This window comes from Palaemon carinicauda, chromosome 4, assembly GCF_036898095.1.
Source record: "Palaemon carinicauda isolate YSFRI2023 chromosome 4, ASM3689809v2, whole genome shotgun sequence".
NCBI classification, from domain to species: Eukaryota; Metazoa; Arthropoda; class Malacostraca; order Decapoda; family Palaemonidae; genus Palaemon; species Palaemon carinicauda.
The window spans coordinates 83,511,449-83,529,941 of record NC_090728.1 but is presented as its reverse complement, the minus strand read 5'-3'; the positions used below and the strand labels follow the sequence as shown (position 1 = coordinate 83,529,941).

The 18,493-nt window shown below is 45.9% G+C and overlaps 1 protein-coding gene across 1 annotated transcript in view; it reads left to right on the top strand.

The window, feature by feature from the left end:
• Window positions 1–18,493, top strand: part of LOC137639544 (ATP-dependent DNA helicase DDX31-like) — a 327,968-nt gene that overhangs the window by 60,707 nt on the left and 248,768 nt on the right. The window lies entirely within an intron of this gene.

The window sequence follows — 18,493 nt, the reverse complement described above, 5'->3', positions numbered from 1 at the left end:
AAACCACGCTATTTACATTGGGTTTACCTTTTAGCGTAGCTGAAATGACGAGCCAATAGTTTTTAACGAGGTTAATTACCCCCGCGCTAGTTACCGGGGGTAGGGGAAGGGATAGCTTGCTACCCCTCCCCCCCACACACCGTGATTTGTTTCACTTCACTTTTGGCTCCGGCGATGAACAGACGTGTCTGTCCATCGTCCTCGTTGAGAGCCTTTAATCTTTTTTCTGCTTTTTCTTTCAGTTGTGTGTGTGTGTGTTAGAAGTTGACCACCTTTATTATTACTATGCGTACGTGCCCTGGAATTGCCGGCCGCCCTTGTGGTACTTTTATGTCGGTCATGGACACGGATCCTCACACCCTTTGCCCGCAGTGTCGAGGCCGACGTTGTGATCAAGAAAATAAGTGTAGTGAGTGCAGGGAGTGGTCTGCCTCCCAGTGGGAGAGGTTTGGCCGCCGGCGTAAGAAGAAGTCCAAGAGAGACCGTTCTCCTTCCGGGGTTGCCTTGAAGGAGGAAGGTTCTCGGGACTCTTCTTTCGCCGCCCAAACCTCCTCCGAAGCTCCCCCTCGTTCGGCTCCTAAGGAGAGTCGGCCGAGTGGGAGCGCAGGCCCTAGTTCTGTTTCCCGGCCTTGGGTGGGGGGGAGAGGGCGTCGCCTCCCATAGCGGGGCAGTTCCTCCTCCTCCTCCGGGGGAGGTTATTGATGAATCTCTGTCTAATGATGATCTTTTTCAGATTTGGGCTTCCCTGGGGCTTAAGGGCTTGCCCTCCAGGGTTGCCCTAATTGACCTTGTCCAGTTGGGGGCCGCCGTTAAGCAGTCGCCGGTGATAGCAGAGGTAGATCCTCTGTCTATCGTCGACGTCGTGGTGGCAGGGGCCTCCGACGGGGCGGGGCAATCCTCTGCAGGTGCAGTTGGGGATGTTGGTGCTGACGGCTCTCCTCCCCCTTCCGTACATCCTTCGAAGGGGGAAAGGAGTCCTACGGGCTCTTCTGCTGTCCAGCTTCCCTCTAAGGGGAGTGCTTTGTTTGAGACTCCCCTTCGGAGGACTGATGGTCCTGACGATCTTCCTTGTGGCCGTCTTCGCCGTAAGGCTCACCGTCCGCTGTGTCGCAAGGGCCTCCCGTCTCCTTATAAGGGTGTTAAGAGGCGCCTTTTTGGATCTTCTTCCTCCGAAGGGGACTCTCCTCACTGTAAACAGCCTGCAGCTCCAGCTTCATTAGACGTCTCTGGGGATCGGTCTTCTACGCCTTCCAGACCTTCACCTTCTGGGGCAGATGTTCAGCAACCTGACCTCGTCACCCGACAGGCAAAAGTCCCTACGGGGCAAAGGGATGCCACGGGATCGGCAAAGGGGCTGGCCCTTCGGGCGGAAGTCGAGACCATGCTCAAAAAGGGTGCTCTCCAGGAGGTCGTCGACGGCTCCCCAGGCTTCTTCAGTCGACTCTTTCTTGTAAAGAAAGCGTCTGGAGGCTGGAGACCTGTCATCGACCTCTCGACTCTGAACGAGTTTGTCAAGCAAACTCCGTTCAGCATGGAGACAGCGGACACGGTCAGACTTGCGGTGAGACCTCTAGACTTCCTGTCACACTGGATCTAAAGGACGCGTACTTCTAGATCCCAATCCATCCGTCTTCCAGGAAGTACTTGAGATTCTGCCTAGACGACAAGATCTACCAGTTTAAGGTGCTGTGTTTCGGTCTCTCCACAGCTCCTCAGGTGTTCACCAGAGTGTTCACCCTGATTTCATCTTGGGCGCACAGGAACGGCATTCGTCTCCTTCGCTATCTGGACGACTGGCTGATCCTAGCAGACTCGGAGTCGACCCTTCTTCGGCACTGAGACAGGCTTCTAGGTCTTTGCCAGGATCTGGGGATCGTGGTAAACCTCGAGAAGTCCTCTCTGCAGCCGTCCCAACGACTGGTTTATCTAGGCATGCTGATAGACACCAATCTCCACAAAGCCTTTCCATCAGACGACAGGATAGCAAGGCTGAGAAAGGTGGCGGAACCCTTCCTCAGGCGAGAAGAGCTTCCCGCCCAATCGTGGTTGCGTCTCTTAGGTCACCTGTCCTCCCTGGCTCGTCTGGTTCCCAACGGCCGCTTCAGGATGAGATCCCTACAGTGGCGGCTCAAGTCCCGGTGGAATCAAGGATCCGATTCTCCGGACTTTCTGGTCCCGATAGGATCTATGGAACGGACGGACCTGCGGTGGTGGCTGGTCGACGAGAACCTGCGAAAGGGTGTGAGTCTTCTCGTCCTCCCCCCGGAATTGACTCTGTTTTCGGACGCGTCAAAAGAAGGGTGGGGGGCGCACGTTCTGAACCAGAGGACCTCAGGCCTTTGGTCAGAATTAGAAAAGTGCCTGCACATCAACCTGCTAGAGTTGAAGGCCGTTTTTCTGGCTCTTCAACAGTTCCAACGGACTCTGGCGGGTCATTCCGTGGTGGTGATGAGCGACAACAGTACGGTAGTGGCTTCTATCAACAAGCAGGGTGGCACTTTTTCGCAGCAGCTATCCCATCTTGCAGTAGAAATTCTGAGGTGGACCGAAGTCCACTTGATAACACTATCAGCTCGCTTCATTCCTGGCTAGAGGAATGTGCTCGCCGACAGTCTGAGCTGGGCCTCGCAGATAGTGAGTACCGAGTGGTCTTTGGATCCTCAGATAGCCAACAAAGTCCTGACTTTGTGGGGTTCCCCGACCGTGGACCTGTTCGTGACAGCGTTGAATTTCAAGCTGCCTCTATACTGCTCCCCAGTCCCGGACCCCAAGGCTCTCTGGCAAGATGCTTTCCAGCAACGGTGGGACAACATCGACGTGTACGCCTTCCCACCGTTCTGTCTGATGAGAAGGGTGCTCAACAGGGCCAGACTATCGGTCAACTGTTCGATGACTCTGGTAGCTCCGCTATGGCATCACGCGGAATGGTTCCCGGACCTTCTGCAGCTCCTGACGGAGCTTCCGAGGGAACTTCCTCCACGACACGAGCTTCTCAGACAACCCCACTCCAACGTCCCTCGCTTCGGCTTCACGCCTGGAGACTGTCCACCGTCTCCTCACGGAGAGAGGCTTTTCGCAACAGGTTGCGGAGAGAATGTCTCGGCACCTGCGAAAGATCTCTGAGGGAGTCTACCAGGCGAAGTGGAGAGTCTTTTGTGGTTGGTGTCGTGGGAGGGGTATCTCTCCACTCGATGCCACTATTCCAGCAATAGCGGACTTCCTCGTATATCTGCGGGAGGAAATGCGTCTTTCGGTCTCGGCAGTGAAAGGCTATCGCTCAGCCTTAAGCTTGGCTTTCAGGCTGAAAGGCGTGGACATTTCTTCCTCACTAGAACTCTCTCTACTCATATGTAGCTATGAGCTTACCTGCCCCCAGTCGGAAGTGAGACCTCCTCCTTGGAACGTGGTTCGGGTCCTCAGGGCTCTTAAGAGACCTCCCTTCAAACCATTACGCCAGGCCTCCGATCGCCACCTGTCTTGAAAGACGGCTTTCCTGCTCGCTTTGGCTTCGGCCAAGCGGGTTAGCGAACTTCATGGTCTCTCGTACGACATCGCCCATTCAAGGGGATGGGGGGAGGTAACGTTCAGGTTCGTCCCTGAGTTTGTGGCCAAGACTCAGAATCCTGGAGTGCCGGATCCTCGGTTCGACTCTTTCAGGATCGCGAGTCTCCGCTCTGTAACAAGCGACCCAGACCAGCTGCTATGTCCAGTGAGGTGTCTGAGGTACTACTTGAAGAGAACGGCTGCAGTCCGTCCTCGTTGTTTGTGAGCACAGGCAGGACAAAGAGGAGGGTCACCAGGAACACCATCTCAGCTTGGATTCGAAGGGTTATCCACCACGCCTTGAATCCAGACCCTCCTCCGTCACGTCGCCCTAGGGCACAAGATGTCAGGGGTGTTGCTACGTCCCTGGCCTTCAAGAGAAACTCCTCTGTGACGCAGGTAAAGTTAGAATTGAATATGCACAAATATAGGCACAATCAATTTATTTCTATTTGAACACTATGTTGTATGGATATTTATTCATATTTAGGCATAGTTAGAATTGAAAATGCATAAATATAGGCATAATCAATTTATTTCTATTTGAACACGATGTTGTATGGATATTTATCCATATTTATACATTGTTAGAATTAAATATATGCATAAATATAGGCATAGTTATGTTCATATATTTTTATTTGGACTTTCAAGAATAACTAATGAATATTACCAACGCAAATTCAAAGTGTCATTAAAGTAAGTACAGTTTACTTTGTATTCATGTTAAATCCTTTCCTTTACAGCAAAACAAGAGATTGGCCACCCGTGGTCTGAGTGAGCTCTGTCTGTACCGGAGCTCCGGTAACAATCCCCGGTACAAAGGTCCGTCATAGTGACAACGTGAACACCAGAGGAAAACTAATATTAACCTCAATGCTGATCGCCTGTACGATATCTGGTTAAGCCGGAGATTCGATGAAAAGGATCGTAATAACGATATTGTGATTATTTATGAAAAAGGGGTTCATACCCTGATTCTGATCGTCTGATTGATCTCTGTTTGTAACGGAGAACTAGTGACAAAGGTCCGTCATCGTGAAAACGTGATCCTCAGCGGTACGATAACATTCTCTAATACTGAATGTTTGTGTTATCTCCAGTGAAGCCGGAGATTCGATGAAAAAGGGACCGTAATAATGAAACTGTGAAGTCTTCATTGGTATCACATTGTTAACTCCGGTTCTGGCCGTCTGCTTGATCTCTGTTTGTACCGGAGATCCGGTAGCAAAGGCCCGTCACCGTGATATCGTGACCGTTCCCGGTACGATAACATTAACCTCAATGAATGATTGTGTTATCTCCCGTGAAGCCGGCCGTAACGGTGTAATTATGATCAAACATGACAAAGGTTCGTGTGTAAAAGGCTTCAGCCGGAGTCCGAGTGCCGGATTTCACCGTTGCACTCCAAAAATCTGCTCCTGAACGTTAACTAGTTCTCACCCAATGAGTATCCATATAGCGGAGCATAACTCAAGGCGGAGCTAAGCATAACTCCGGAGCTAAGGGTGTCGGTATAAAACGACCCCAATTAATGACTCATACACTAACGTACCTATTAATAGTGTTAGCTATATTAACAGTAACCACATCAATAAAAACGTTTATAATATTAAACGTACTATCATCAACTCTGATACTAAGAGGAGGCTTGAATAACTCGTGATCGTATAAAAACGGAGAACGGGAAATTCACCTCTCTTACTCGAGCTAACAAAGAAAATGAGAGAAGGGATAACTCATATCTGTAGAACAGGGAACGAGCAGTCTCTGTTTTCGCTCTCAAGGTTACATAATAAAAAACTAACATCACACAATAAAACAAGAACATTAATAAAATTGATTGCTTTTCTTAGTAATAACCAAGAACGAAGAATAACGTAACAAAAAAACAAGGATATAGTCTAAATCGAAGCCTCTGAGGCGAGAACAAACTAACAGACTAAATCGCTAAACTTTAATTCGCTATTCTTTAAATCGCTATTCTTCGTAGGTCCAAATTGGACTTGCAAGCAAATAAATACCATAGTAAAAATTAATGAAAACACTAAAAGGCCATAAAACGTAAGTGATATAACCAAGATGACAGAGTACCAGATGGGCAAAATTAACTAGAATATTTACCGAAGCGAACATAACCCAAAATGGCTGCCGATACCTCGGCAAGACAATCGCTTCCAAAACTAAAAACCACCATATTGGAAACAGAACAAATGCCCGGTACTGTCAAAAGCTGCCAAAACAAACTATGGTACTTAACATTGGTAAGGGTGAAGTATCAACGTCAGTCATGTTGAATTAACGACAATCACTTCGAAAAACACTGGGCAAAACACTTATCAACTTTGCTGGCAAGTCCAAAACAGAAGGATGGCCTAGTGAGCGCGAGTGGTGGGTGTCGGTAGGGTAACCCAACTGTATTCTCTAGGGCCTGTCACGGCCCTCCCCCTTTGATGAAGGGATTATCTAAATGGAAGACAGCCTGTGAATAGTGTTTTACAAACGCCCTTGTTAGATATACGACACCAACAAGGTGCTCGCGCGAGGGTTGTAACCTCTGCATTCCATGCTTTTAATTTTCTCTGGTATATTTGGAAGATTTATATCAGAAAAAGTACAAAGAAGGACTTTTTCGCCGGGCGTCACAGGTCTCTCCCCAGAAATAGATTTTTCCTTCGTCAAAATCCCTTTTCTATCGGCCCTGTGGTGGCTGCACAACAGCTGGTCTAGCCTCAGGCTCCTTTATGGACAAGTAGCAGTAGGTTGAGGGCGTTGTTACCCGGTTTTAGTCTGCGTGAATGAAAGGGTATGTCTGACCCTTACTTCTTTCTTCATTCTCCCCTCTCTTAGGGTAGCAGCATCCTGGTCCTCGCATAGCTGAATTCGACCTCCGCAGGTAACCCATGCTTCCTTGTGCTCCTAGTATTAAGCTTAATACTGTTGCGTCCCCCATACCCTGACGAGGTGGTATTGGGAACGTCCTATCCTAGATTCCTATCTAAAGGTCTCAAGGTCAACTTCATAGGACGAGTCACACTTTCCTCCACACACAACTTACGTAGGCCACTCGTTCCTAGCGCAGCAAGGAACTGGTGAGGTGCAGGGGCTCCTTCTCTCAAGTGCTACTCACTGAGGGATGGAGCCCCCGGGCAAAGCCGAAGTCAGTAAGGCTGGGGACTTTCCACCCTTCCTAAGGGGTAAGTCACCCAATGTAAATAGCGTGGTTTGTATTTCGGTTACGGAACAAATGACAAATTCGGAGATAATTTGTATTTTTCCTAACCATACAAACCTTAGCTATTTACACATATTTGCCCGCCAGCCCTGGCCCCCAAGTCAAGTCCTACCTCTAAGTGAAGTGAAGCAAATCACCGGTGTGTGGGGGGGGAGGGGTAGCAAGCTATCCCTTCCCCTACCCCCGCTAACTAGCGCGGGGTTAATTAACCCTCGTTAAAAACTATTGGCTCGTCATTTCAGCTACGCTAAAAGGTAAACCCAGTGTAAATAGCTAAGGTTTGTATGGTTAGGAAAAATACAAATTATCTCCGAATTTGTCATTTTTGGGTGAGAGTGCCATGTCGTCCTGATGGAAGGTTCCTTTAGGTAGCCTTTCTAAGGGATATTTTCTACAGTGATACTCTCAGAGAAATAAACCCAAGATCTCCAGCATTCTAACTCCTGGCGCGAGTATCCAATTAAGGATATCGCATATCAGGGGACGTATTTTTAGATACGACACATAGCAATCTTCACCCCGAATAGATTTAACTCTTTGATGGAAGGGGGAAGTGGTGAAAGAAAGGGGGTGCCGATCTCGGTACCCAGTGGACCTCCTATCTGTACTACTACCGGCCACCATTCCTTTTACTTGTCTTTAAGCAGGAATAGCCGCAGATAGAGTAGTTTAGGGTGGGGTCAGCAAAAGGGTGGGTCTATCAGGACGACTTGGCACTCTCACCCAAAGATAGATTACCACTTTGCTCAAAATCCGTTTTTTGGGCTCGGCCGTGTCGTCCTGATGGAAGCATACTAGAGAAATAACTTGAAAGTACTATATCTGTGGATTTGTGTGTGTGCCTTCTACCTTCTAGACCTGTATATGCAATTCCAGTTACCTGTCATTTCCACTAAACCTGGAACTGGGTTAGTGCTTCCTGCCCCCTGGAGGGAAAGTGTCGACATCGACGATAAGGATTCAAGGCTTGAATTTCCGTATGAACGGAAGGTAAAACTTTAGAGATTACCTTTCACATACCTTGGAAATCTGTATCCTGATTTCAAGTTGTGCCCTTCTAGGGTTTAATTAAAACTCTAGCATGTTTTATTTGTCTGCAACTGAGATAGCAGCAATATGACGCAAATACATTTAGTATTTTTACCTTGCAACTAGATTATCAAATGTAGTTACGATAGGGAATAAATCTGATCCAGCATTGAAAACACATCAAGGTCCATATTTTTTCTTGTAGAAAAAATATGTAATTTCATTATCGTAATAATGCCACTCAATGGAAATGTGAAACCAGATCTTGTACAGACTTTGGGAATGCCTAAACACTTTGACGCAAATGTTCACTCGGCCCTGGTGTTATTGGTCAGATAGCCTATGCACCAGTATGGAACAGTGTGTTAATCATCGTTGTGATTTGCACTTGTACCCATGCACCCGATGCACTGGAAAGTCCCAGAGCAGTTCACTGTTCATCGCAGCGCTAGACGACGGGTTTTATAACACTACCCGCCGCCACCACAAAATTGTTTTATTTCATGTACTTGCCTCGCATAGTGTTTGTAAAAAGACCCTGTATGATCTCCACCCAGTGTATGAGCGAAGTCTTCCAAAGTCCATGTTTTGAAAGAAATTCAACGAAGAAGCAACTTTCTTTGGATCGTGACCTGCGGGTGAACTGTCAGGATCCGCTCTGCGAATAAAGTAGGTGAGCTTTGCTCTCAGTTGTCTTAGGGATAGGTTTGATTATGAAGTTTCGCCTCTGAAGAGCTGTCCTCCCTTGAAGTCTGAAGTTCTTCGAAGATAGACCTTTAGACACTCTACTGGGCATAGAGAGACATCTTCCTTCAATGAGCAGATTCTCCAAGGACCCCACATCTTAGTGGGTAGCTCATTCTTAGCAAGAAAGGCAGGATCAGGAAAAAGGTTCAGTTCTCCTGTGTCTAGGTACTGAATATGGTCTTCGTCTCTGGATAAGGCCACTATTTCACTAACTCAAGCCCCTGAGGCTATTGCAAACAGTAAGATGACTTTGTGTTAGGTCCTTTAGAGTACAATGATCATTGTTTATGTTCAAAGCATAGTGCAAGACTTTGTCCAAAGGCCACGTGATGGGCTTTGGAGAGGTGTCGGCTTGAGTCTAGCATATGCTTTTGGAATCTTATTGAAATTTTCACTAGTGAGGTCCACCTCAAAAGCATACAGAAGTGGTCTAGTCAGGGCCGACTTATACGCGGTAATCGTGGTGGAAGCCAGGCCTTGTTCGTGTAGGTGCATGAAGAAAGCGAGACAGAAATCTATCGATATTTCCGTTGGTTTCCTTGTTTTCACAAGGGACACCGATTTCTTCCAAGATGATTCATGTTGTCTCCTAGTCGAACTTGACTTATACTCTTCAATGAAGTCAACTTTATCCTTCGAGATTCCAACTTTTTGTTCGCTGCTAGGGCGAGAAAATCAGGAGATGTAGGTTGTTGGTTCTCGAGGATGAAGCGTAGACAGTTGACTTCTGGACCAGTTGGGGGTAAAACTGGGTTCGGCAGAGGAAACAGCTTAGAACTTGAGGGTACCAATTGCTTTTGGGTCACTTGGGGGTCACTATTGCTGCTGTCCCTCTGAAGGATCTTAGCTTATCGAGGACTCTTAGCAGGAGATTGGTTGGTGGAAGCAGGTAAATGCGATTCCACCTGTGTCAGTCGAGGGACATGGCGTCTATCGCTTCTGCTTGAGGGTCCATAAAAGGAGCTACGTAACGAGGTAGTTTCTTGTTGTTGCTCGTTACGAAGAGGTCGGTCTGCAATTCCTGGACTTTTTCCGAGGTGAAAGGTTTTGAACTAGTGCGACCAATTCCTTTGCACTTTTCTCTTGTGAGAATGGCCACCTTGTCAATTTAGACATTTTGCTATCCCTTCATTGCTCAGAGTCAATCTGATGTGGATTCTTCTGTGAGGGGATTATCTTTTCAACATCAGGAAGACTGCCAGAGCTTCCAAAACGTTGATATGAAAGGTTGTGGTGGTTGCAGGGGAATTGTTCGTGCTAGGCTCTTGGCTGTTGACCACGGCCTTAACTGTGTTCGCAGTTGGGTCGGGGTCAACCTTGGTTGAACTCTTCGAGCGTTTGATGCGTATCTTCTCCAGACTTAACGCATCCTTTAAGACGTGCTTTCAGCACCGGGTCTGTCACTGACGCAAACTGGAGAGAGTCCAATACTCTTTCCTGTTGGCATTCTGAAATCCTCTTGTGACGGATTAGTCTCTTGACAGATCCCTCTATCTCTCTCCTCTTCTTGGATGGAATGGAGAGGTGATGTGACTTTAAGTCCCATTGGATTCCTAGCCATTGGAACTTTTGAGCTGGAGGAAGGCGAGACTTCTTGCGATTGATGTTGAAGCCCAGGTGTTCCAGAAACTGAATCACCTTGTTGGCTGCCTGCAGACAAGTAGTCTTGGATGCTGCCCATACCAGTCAATCGTTTAGATATGCTAGTAATTGATTCAGCTGCTGGACGATTGTGTCTGCCGGCTTCGTGAATATCCTTGGGGCTGTATTCAGTCCGAAGGGCATTGGTCTGAAGAATAACTTCTTCTATAGCATGAATCCTAGGTAGGAGGAGAAAGAGTGGCTCAATAGAAGATGCCAGTGAGCATCTGTTGGGTCTATTGAGACTTTGTTTGCTCCCTTTGGTAGAAGGGTCCTTATGTGTTGCCAAGTAAGCATCCTGAACTTGTAGTTCTCGATGAACTTGTTGAGTAGAGACAAGTCTAGAATGACTGAGTTTGTCTGAGTCTTTCTTGGGAACACAAAACAGCCTTCCCTGGAATTTGATGGACTTCACTTTCCATATTACCTTCTTGTTCAAGAGTTCTGAGGTATATTCTTCTAACAAGGGGGTGGAGTGTTGGAAGAATTCTGGAAAGCGGGGTGGAGTTCTGTTCCATCTCACAGGTTTACGTGGTTTCCTTACCTTTTTGTTCTTAGGTTGAGGATCTCCGTCTGAGGAGGATTTCCTCTTTGATGTCATTCCCCACTTTTGGAGAAGGTTCCTATTCTTCGTAGCTGCTTTGGCTATGACTTCTCGGACCGCTTCCTGTGGGAAAGGGTCCTTGCCCCAGATACACGATGAAATCAGTTTCCTGGGTTCGTGTTTCACTGTTGCCGAGGCAAACATGTGCTCTCTATAGGTCCTTTTTGACGATGAAAGCATATAAGTCCTTCACAAGGGTGTCCATGTGAGACTTAGCCAGGAAAACATTCATTTCTAGGGCATTGTGTAGGCCTGCGCACATTTCCAGGCAGTTCTGATGAGAAAGGGAGGCCGCTAGTCTCTCTTTCGTCACCTGATCTCTCAGAAGATGATATGGCAACTCCGGGAGGTTCTCATTGAACTGCTGGCCTGCTATCTCTGGATCCAATTTCGAGACGGAGATGGTTAGATGGACGTCTTTCCACTTCTCCTCGCAGGTAGGCATTGTCAGAGAGAATGTTTTGCATTCCTCTAGAAATGGGCTGGATTTGCCCTCTTGGATTGCCTTAATGACAAATTCTAGAGCTTTCTCTGAAAAGGGGAAAGAGATGGAGGAAGGAGCAACAAAGGTGGGAGGATTCTTGCTCAGTGCTGAGACTTTGGAGTTGGTGTATCCGTCTTCTTTCTAAGACTTTACAAGTATGTGTCGTGCCTTGTCATGTTCGAAGACAATGAGTTCCTTCGGTACCGTTTCCTCACGGGACGCAAGTTCATCCACCAGTCTCACGTAACAGTCTGGATAGGCTGAAAAGCTGGTCCAGAACTCAAGATATTCAAACAGTTTAGCCCCCAACTTCTATGAGACAGATAGCTTCCCATTCATCATGGGCATGTGCTCCGCGTACCTCCGGGGGTTGGTTTCGGAGCAGTGAGGGAGATCTGTTACTCTAAGGGGTTTAATAGAGCCCCTGGAAGTTCCAGGGTGGTCCCTTTCCTGTATCTGTCTCTTGTTCTGTTGGATAGGTTGCTTCATTGCTTCCTGTTCCTTCCGGAACGATTCCAACATCTCCTGGATCGACGTGAGGAGTGCTTCGCTCTTATCGACCTGTGTAGTTGGTTGAGGAGTTGGGGTTGAAGAGGTTGACGGCATAGGTTGGTATTCCGTCACGGTGAACTGAGGGTCATCAGTTACCGTCGAAACGGATCCTACTTCCTCCGTGCGTGGTAGATCCACGTCTTCTTCAGGGCCTTCTTGCAGTAGGTCCTATTCTGTGTCGGTGAACACTTCTGACACACACATCCGTTCTTGGTGGATGTCCATGCCTTCCAGTGCCTTTTTTATGTCTGCATCAATCTTCAGTTGTATGAGGGAAGACAGGACCTGTTCCTGGGGTCCCACCGCGTTTGGTAGAGCCTTGGGGAGCAGTAGGCACCTTAGTGAGTTGCTGGGTAAGTACGGTCCCTGAAAAATTCTTTTGAAATCTGCTTACCTATACACGAACGGTCTGCCTCGCTGTATCTCTAGACTCTATGTTGACTGAGGGAGCTTCTCCGAAGCCGTTGGCCAGCAGGGACAAACAGGTAGGGCAACTTCGGGTCCCAATACTTGAGGACTCCCGACACGATGCAGCAGGGGTCATGAGTCCAGCACTTCGTGTAGCCACAAAAGTCTTTGCCTTTGTGGTTGTAGGCTAAGACTGCATACTTCTCCATTGGCTCCTCCTGTAAAGGAAAAGGGGCTCAATGAGTCTATAATCTTTTATATCAGTGATATAAAAGCATACAATTTTTATCAACAATAGTAATTACTATTGTTTATGATAGCTTAGGATAGTAAGCTTGAAAGGAATTAGAAAAGACACATATCTGTGTTTCCTCTCACATGTCATTGCTGAGACCTCCGTCAGTAGTTAATATTTTAGTTCCTTGATAGGGAGAATATGAGGTAGGAGTACCTCTAGGGACTAGAATAAAAGGTTAGCAAGTGCTATACTAACATAATCTACCTGCAATATTAACACTGATAGGTGATTAAATAGGGTCCCGATGATCAAAGGATTCATCTGGGTGTTGAGGGATTACTCAACCTCAACATTATATTGTGGTCCCAACTATAGACTGTGAAAGGAAACACAGAGTATGTTAGAAAATAATTGTACTACTGTATTTTTTGTATACTGTAGTTCAGCCGGTGTACTACCGGGGTTAGGTTAGTACCTGGCGGCACTAACCGATAGAGAGAGAGAAAGCCTTAGGGAAGGAGAGTTTCCTTTTATTATGGTTTAACACAACAATTGGAAGTGTAGGAGGACTATCATGCCCCCTACTGTCTCCTTGCCAGAATGAGAGTTCTAATGGAAGGGGTAAGAATCTTTCTGATTCTAGCTTCCATCCATCCACAAAAGGCCTGGCGCCAGCTGTACTGCCGACGGCAGTAATTGTGGGTGGCAGACCAAGAGAGGACTGAAGACTTCTCAAAAGTATGGTGGATTTCCCACTGGCACCCATCAGGGCCGGCTCAATCTTCCCCCTGTGACATTCACTTCTGGTGAAGGAAGGACATTAGGAGAAGTATGGCTAAGGCGGCTGGGTTAACTGCCGCTGGTAGGGTCCCGGCCGGCAACGCAGACAACCTGGCAACCCAGGGTGACTGTCAGAATACCGGCGAAAGAATGTTGTGTCGGCTATGCCGACATTAAAGGAAGGGAGAAGGGAAAGAGTCTTATAGTTCACTGGAGGAGAGGTGGCGGCAGGTATGCCGCCTACCTCTGACAGTGGACTGGGGAAGTGCGGTTTCCTGTGCCGACGATGGCAGAGGAAACATGATTCCTTTGCTGGCAATATCGTCGGTGGCAAGACAAGGGCACCCTGAGTTAATTACCATCTACCTGTATCCCAAAGCTGGGGTACTTGGCGGCAATGAAGAAAGACGGTGTTTAGTTACTATCTAACCCAAGACTGGAGTTCTACTCGACGGCAATGAGGAAAGACAGTGGTTGCCGCCTGTAATGGCGGCGGTACTCAGGGAGGGAGGAGGGGTTTAGCTTCTTTTCTTTAAAAGAGAATATTGAACATTATTTGTAATTCCAGAGGATGTAAATCCTCACCTGAATTAATAATGAATGATAGGGTGAAGCTGAACGTGGGAAGTTACTTTACTAACGTATATATAAGCGAGGCTAACCTAGCTCTGGAAGGAACCATGGCCATGTTGGTACCGCCGGGGTTCCCAGGAAGGTTGGTACGGCCGGGGCTCCCGCCGAATACGAAAAGTTAAGTTACATAATCGGAAGAGGAATAATAATTTTTATGTATGCACGATCTTCACTTGTATAATATGCCTAACTAGCTAATATTATAGCTAAATACTGGGAATTGTCGCCTTACTAACTAAATAAAATGTAATGATATTCGGCGACAGCGGTCGTAAAATGGCCGCCTCCGGTCATGGCAACGCTCAACCGAATCCACTTAAATTATTCAAATTTAACAGTGAGAAGGGAGCTTAAAATTATACACAGGAAATAATGAATACCGTACTCAACTTTCCAGAGGATGAAGATGCTGGAGATTGCATGATTATTCCGAAAACTTGGAACAAAACAGTGAAACAGTGGCAACACTTTTGGGGAACACCTAGCTTATACGCTACAAGTAAAAGGAATGGTGGCCGGTAGTAGTATGGATAGGAGGTCCACCGGGTACCTAGATCGGCACCCCCTTTCTTTCGCCACTCTTCCCCCTTACATCAAAGAGTTAAATCCATTCGGGGTGAAGATTGCTGTGTCGTATCTAAAAATACGTCCCCTGATATTATGCGATATCCTTAACTGGATACTCACGCCAGAAGTTAGAATCCTGGAAACCTTCGGTTTATTTCTCTGGGAGTATCACTGTAGCAAATATCCCTTAGAAAGTCTACCTAAAGGAACCTTCCATCAGGATGACATGGCCGAGCCCAAAAAAGAAGCTTTTGCCATCACAATTCTAAGCAATTGATTATAAGGTTGTGAGGCTTTCAAGATGGGTAATTATTCCTACATGAAAACAAACCTGAGTCCATTGAGATGGGAGATAATTCAGCATGAACAAATGGAATGGCCAGTGAATCCTTAACACAATAGTTAGGTAAAGACAGGTATAGGAAGGGGATAGTCTTAGCCTCTTGTGCTATAAAGTCAAGCCATTTTTGACTGGCTGCATAACATGAGAATGGATAACTGTTTCCTCAAACATAGGCTTGCTGTTGGATCTTTTCTTCTTTACTTTTATTTGTCCTTTGCATAGATTTTAGTCAATTCTCATTTTGGATCAAAATGGGTGTGAAATGTGAAGTGCCCAGAATAAGCCAAGACATGTGGTAGGTATGTTTAAAATCTCTATAGATCCCTATATACTTTCTGCCCTGTGTATGGTGCGTGTCTTGTAGTTTTCCCTCTGTGATGATTATCTATTTATGATAATCCGATCTGTTGACAAAGTTTGGGGAGAAGAGGAAAAGTCCTCAAAAGACTTCTCCAACATTACCCTTAAGGAATACCCAAGATTTGATCTCGAAGGATCTTTTTTATTCCTTTCTTCCCCCTTCTTAAGATAGACCCTGTGTGACACATACGGGTACTCCTCGGGCTCAGTTTTGGGAGCAATGTCTTCCTCATCAGGTGAGGAATATACTCTGGTTTATCCCTGAGATTTGCCTATGTCCCTGCCTACCATTGAAGTCTTATTTAAAAAGTTTTTGGCCATTAAGACTTCTAGGATCACTATGTGCCCTTGTGTTGAGGGCTCACTTGGCTGGATCAGAGAAGACCCCATACCTATGACTTCACCTATATAGTGCCTAGTTAATGTTTTGCCTTTGATAATAAGTATTGCCTGTGTTCATCTGGTGCTAGTGTGGCCCCTTGCGCTAGTATTTACGGAAGAAGCTCATGTAACATCTCTCATGGTAGTGCTGTCATTGTTGATCGTTCAGACCTCAACACCTCTGTATGTAGTGTATTTGGGAAAGATTGGTAAGGTGAAGAAGCTAGTTTTCTTTGTTTTTCTCCTTGTCCTCCTCATTTGTATTTACTAATCCTGACTTCTCTTCTTGCAAGAAGTTAAAGAAGTCTGGAAGGAAGAATGCTCATAAGAACTCCTATTAGGTTTCTAACAGCTGCTCCTCTCCACGGGAAATGGCAGTGGAACTCGCCTGGCGTTTAGTAACTTTGGAGATAGTCAAGTGGAGCACGAGTTCAGTGTGACCAGTTCACAGGTAGCAGATGAGTGGTCTCAGCCGTGACTGAGCAATTGCTCCGTTGGCCAGGTGAGAGGGAATCCGGAGCTTCCATCCCCCCTCTTTCTCTCTTGAGATGGTAGAACAGCCCATGAGGTACTACAAAGGGGAAGGATGGCATGGCCTGAGGGTTTTCCTCAATCAACTCTACACTTACATTCACAGTACCTCTTCTGTATCTTGGTTGATTGATGGTTCCAGGAATTGTTCTGCTGCTGACATGGAAAAAACCAGTTTGTCATCTTCCCCATTTTCTGCTTCATGAAAATATATTACTTTCTGTGGAGTGGGAACAGTCCTCAGATTGGATTGATAAGCCATCAGTCTTTTCTAGGTACTTAGAGGCTCAAGGGTTTCTTGGCCAGCCGATTTCTACAGTGGTGTCACGAAAGGGGTCCTTGGGGGGGGGGAGACATACGTCCCTGGGCACAGCATTGAGGGGGTTGCCAAATTGAAGTTTGGGAGATATCGTTTTTTGGGGGTGTGCAGTTGGTAATTGGGTGATGAAACTAGTAATTTGGAATCATTTAATTTTTATGCGTTTTCAGTGCTTATTCTATTTTTAAGAAATATATATATATATATATATATATATATATATATTATATATATATATATATATATATATATATATATATATATATATATATATATATTTGATATACAGTGAACCCTCGCTACTTCGCGGTTCGACAATCGCGGATTCACCACTTCGCGGGGTTTTCCCATAACCCATATATATATACATATCGCGGATTTTCCGGAAAATTCGAAAATACCGCGAAATCTGAAGACAACCAAATACGATATTTTGTTGCCTGTAATTCCATTAATACTGTAATTAGTAATATCTGTTCTTACTGATTGTTCATTGCATTACATATGATATATAATTCAGCACAGAAAGAAATAAAACACGAAAAGAGAATGTGATCATACGATAATTCAGTACTGTATACAGTACGTAGTAAAATTAAATCGAACATGAAACGCAAATCAGATGCAGTCATACCATATTAGAATGGTGTAAGGCTGCTGTTGGCTACTACTGTACTACAAATGTAATGGATGTGCTTCTTTTCCATGAATCTTTTGTATGTATACGTACGTAGTACTGCATCCAATAATATTCTTTGTTGCAAAAATCACATTTCGAATAAGCGTACGAGAGAGAGAGAGAGAGAGGCGTAAAATAGCGTACGTAAAGCTGTATTATTATTATTGTTATTATTATTATTATTGTTGTTGTTGTTAATAAAATTATTATTGTTATTATTATTATCATTATTATTATTATTACGGTACTGTACTGTATTATTATCATTATTTATTATTATTACGGTATTTACTTAATCTACGTAAGTTCGGTATGCGCGGGGCATCTTCTATGAGTTGGTAACCTACGCATCATAGTACTGTAAGACGGGTTGTGATTGGTTCAAGCGCTGATAGATGACGAATCAGAACTCAAGTTTTGTTATCTAGCCTGTGATTGGTGTTTTGCCATCATCTCCTACCCGCAGCATCTAAGTTCTCGCGGGGCTGGATCGTCCACCCTCTGTTACCGCGTATCGCTGAGTAGACGTTCTTAAGTTTGTGAATCTGTGCTGTGTGCGACTTTTTTAAGTTGAACTTTTTGTTACTGTAAATCCTACTGTAATGGCTCCCAAGCGTTCTGCTTCTCTTAAGGCTGGTAGTGAGCCTAAACGCCACCGAAGGATGATGACGATAGCTGAGAAGGTTACCCTTCTCGACATGTTAAAAGATGGTAGAAGTTACGCGGCCGCTGGCCGCCATTTTGGCATCAACGAATCTACTGTTCGCTATATCAAGAAGGACGAGGCGAACATTAGAAAGACGGCTGCAATCACCTTTAGCAGATCAGCGAAGCGAATCGTTACAACGCTTAATAAAACGATCGTACGCATGGAAGGTGCTTTAGCTGTGTGGATTGCCGACTGCCGGAAGAAGAACATAGCGTTGGATACGAACACCATCCAAACAGGCTTTGAGCTTATATGAGAATTTTGCTGTAAAGGAACCTAAAGACGACGACGGCAACCATGGTGAAGATGATGATGATGCAGATGATCCTCAACCAGGGACATCCACTGATTCCCAGCCTCAGAAACGTTTTTCCGCCAGCAAAGGATGGTTCGCGAAGTTTCAGAAACGCTTCGCCCTGAAAAGCGTTTCCCTGCATGGGGAGTCTGCTTCCGCTGACACTGCCGCTGCTGAAACTTACGTGAACCAGACGTTCAAGAATATTATCGCCGAAGGTGGATACAAGCCGGAACAAGTCTTTAATATGGATGAGACCGGCTTGTTTTGGAAGAGAATGCCGTCGCGAACTTTCCTGTTCAAAGAGGAAGCCAAAGCCTCTGGCTTTAAAGCATTCAAGGATCGCGTTACCCTCGTGATGTGTGGCAATGCTGCTGGATTTTTGCTAAAGCCGGGGCTTATTTATAAGTCGAAA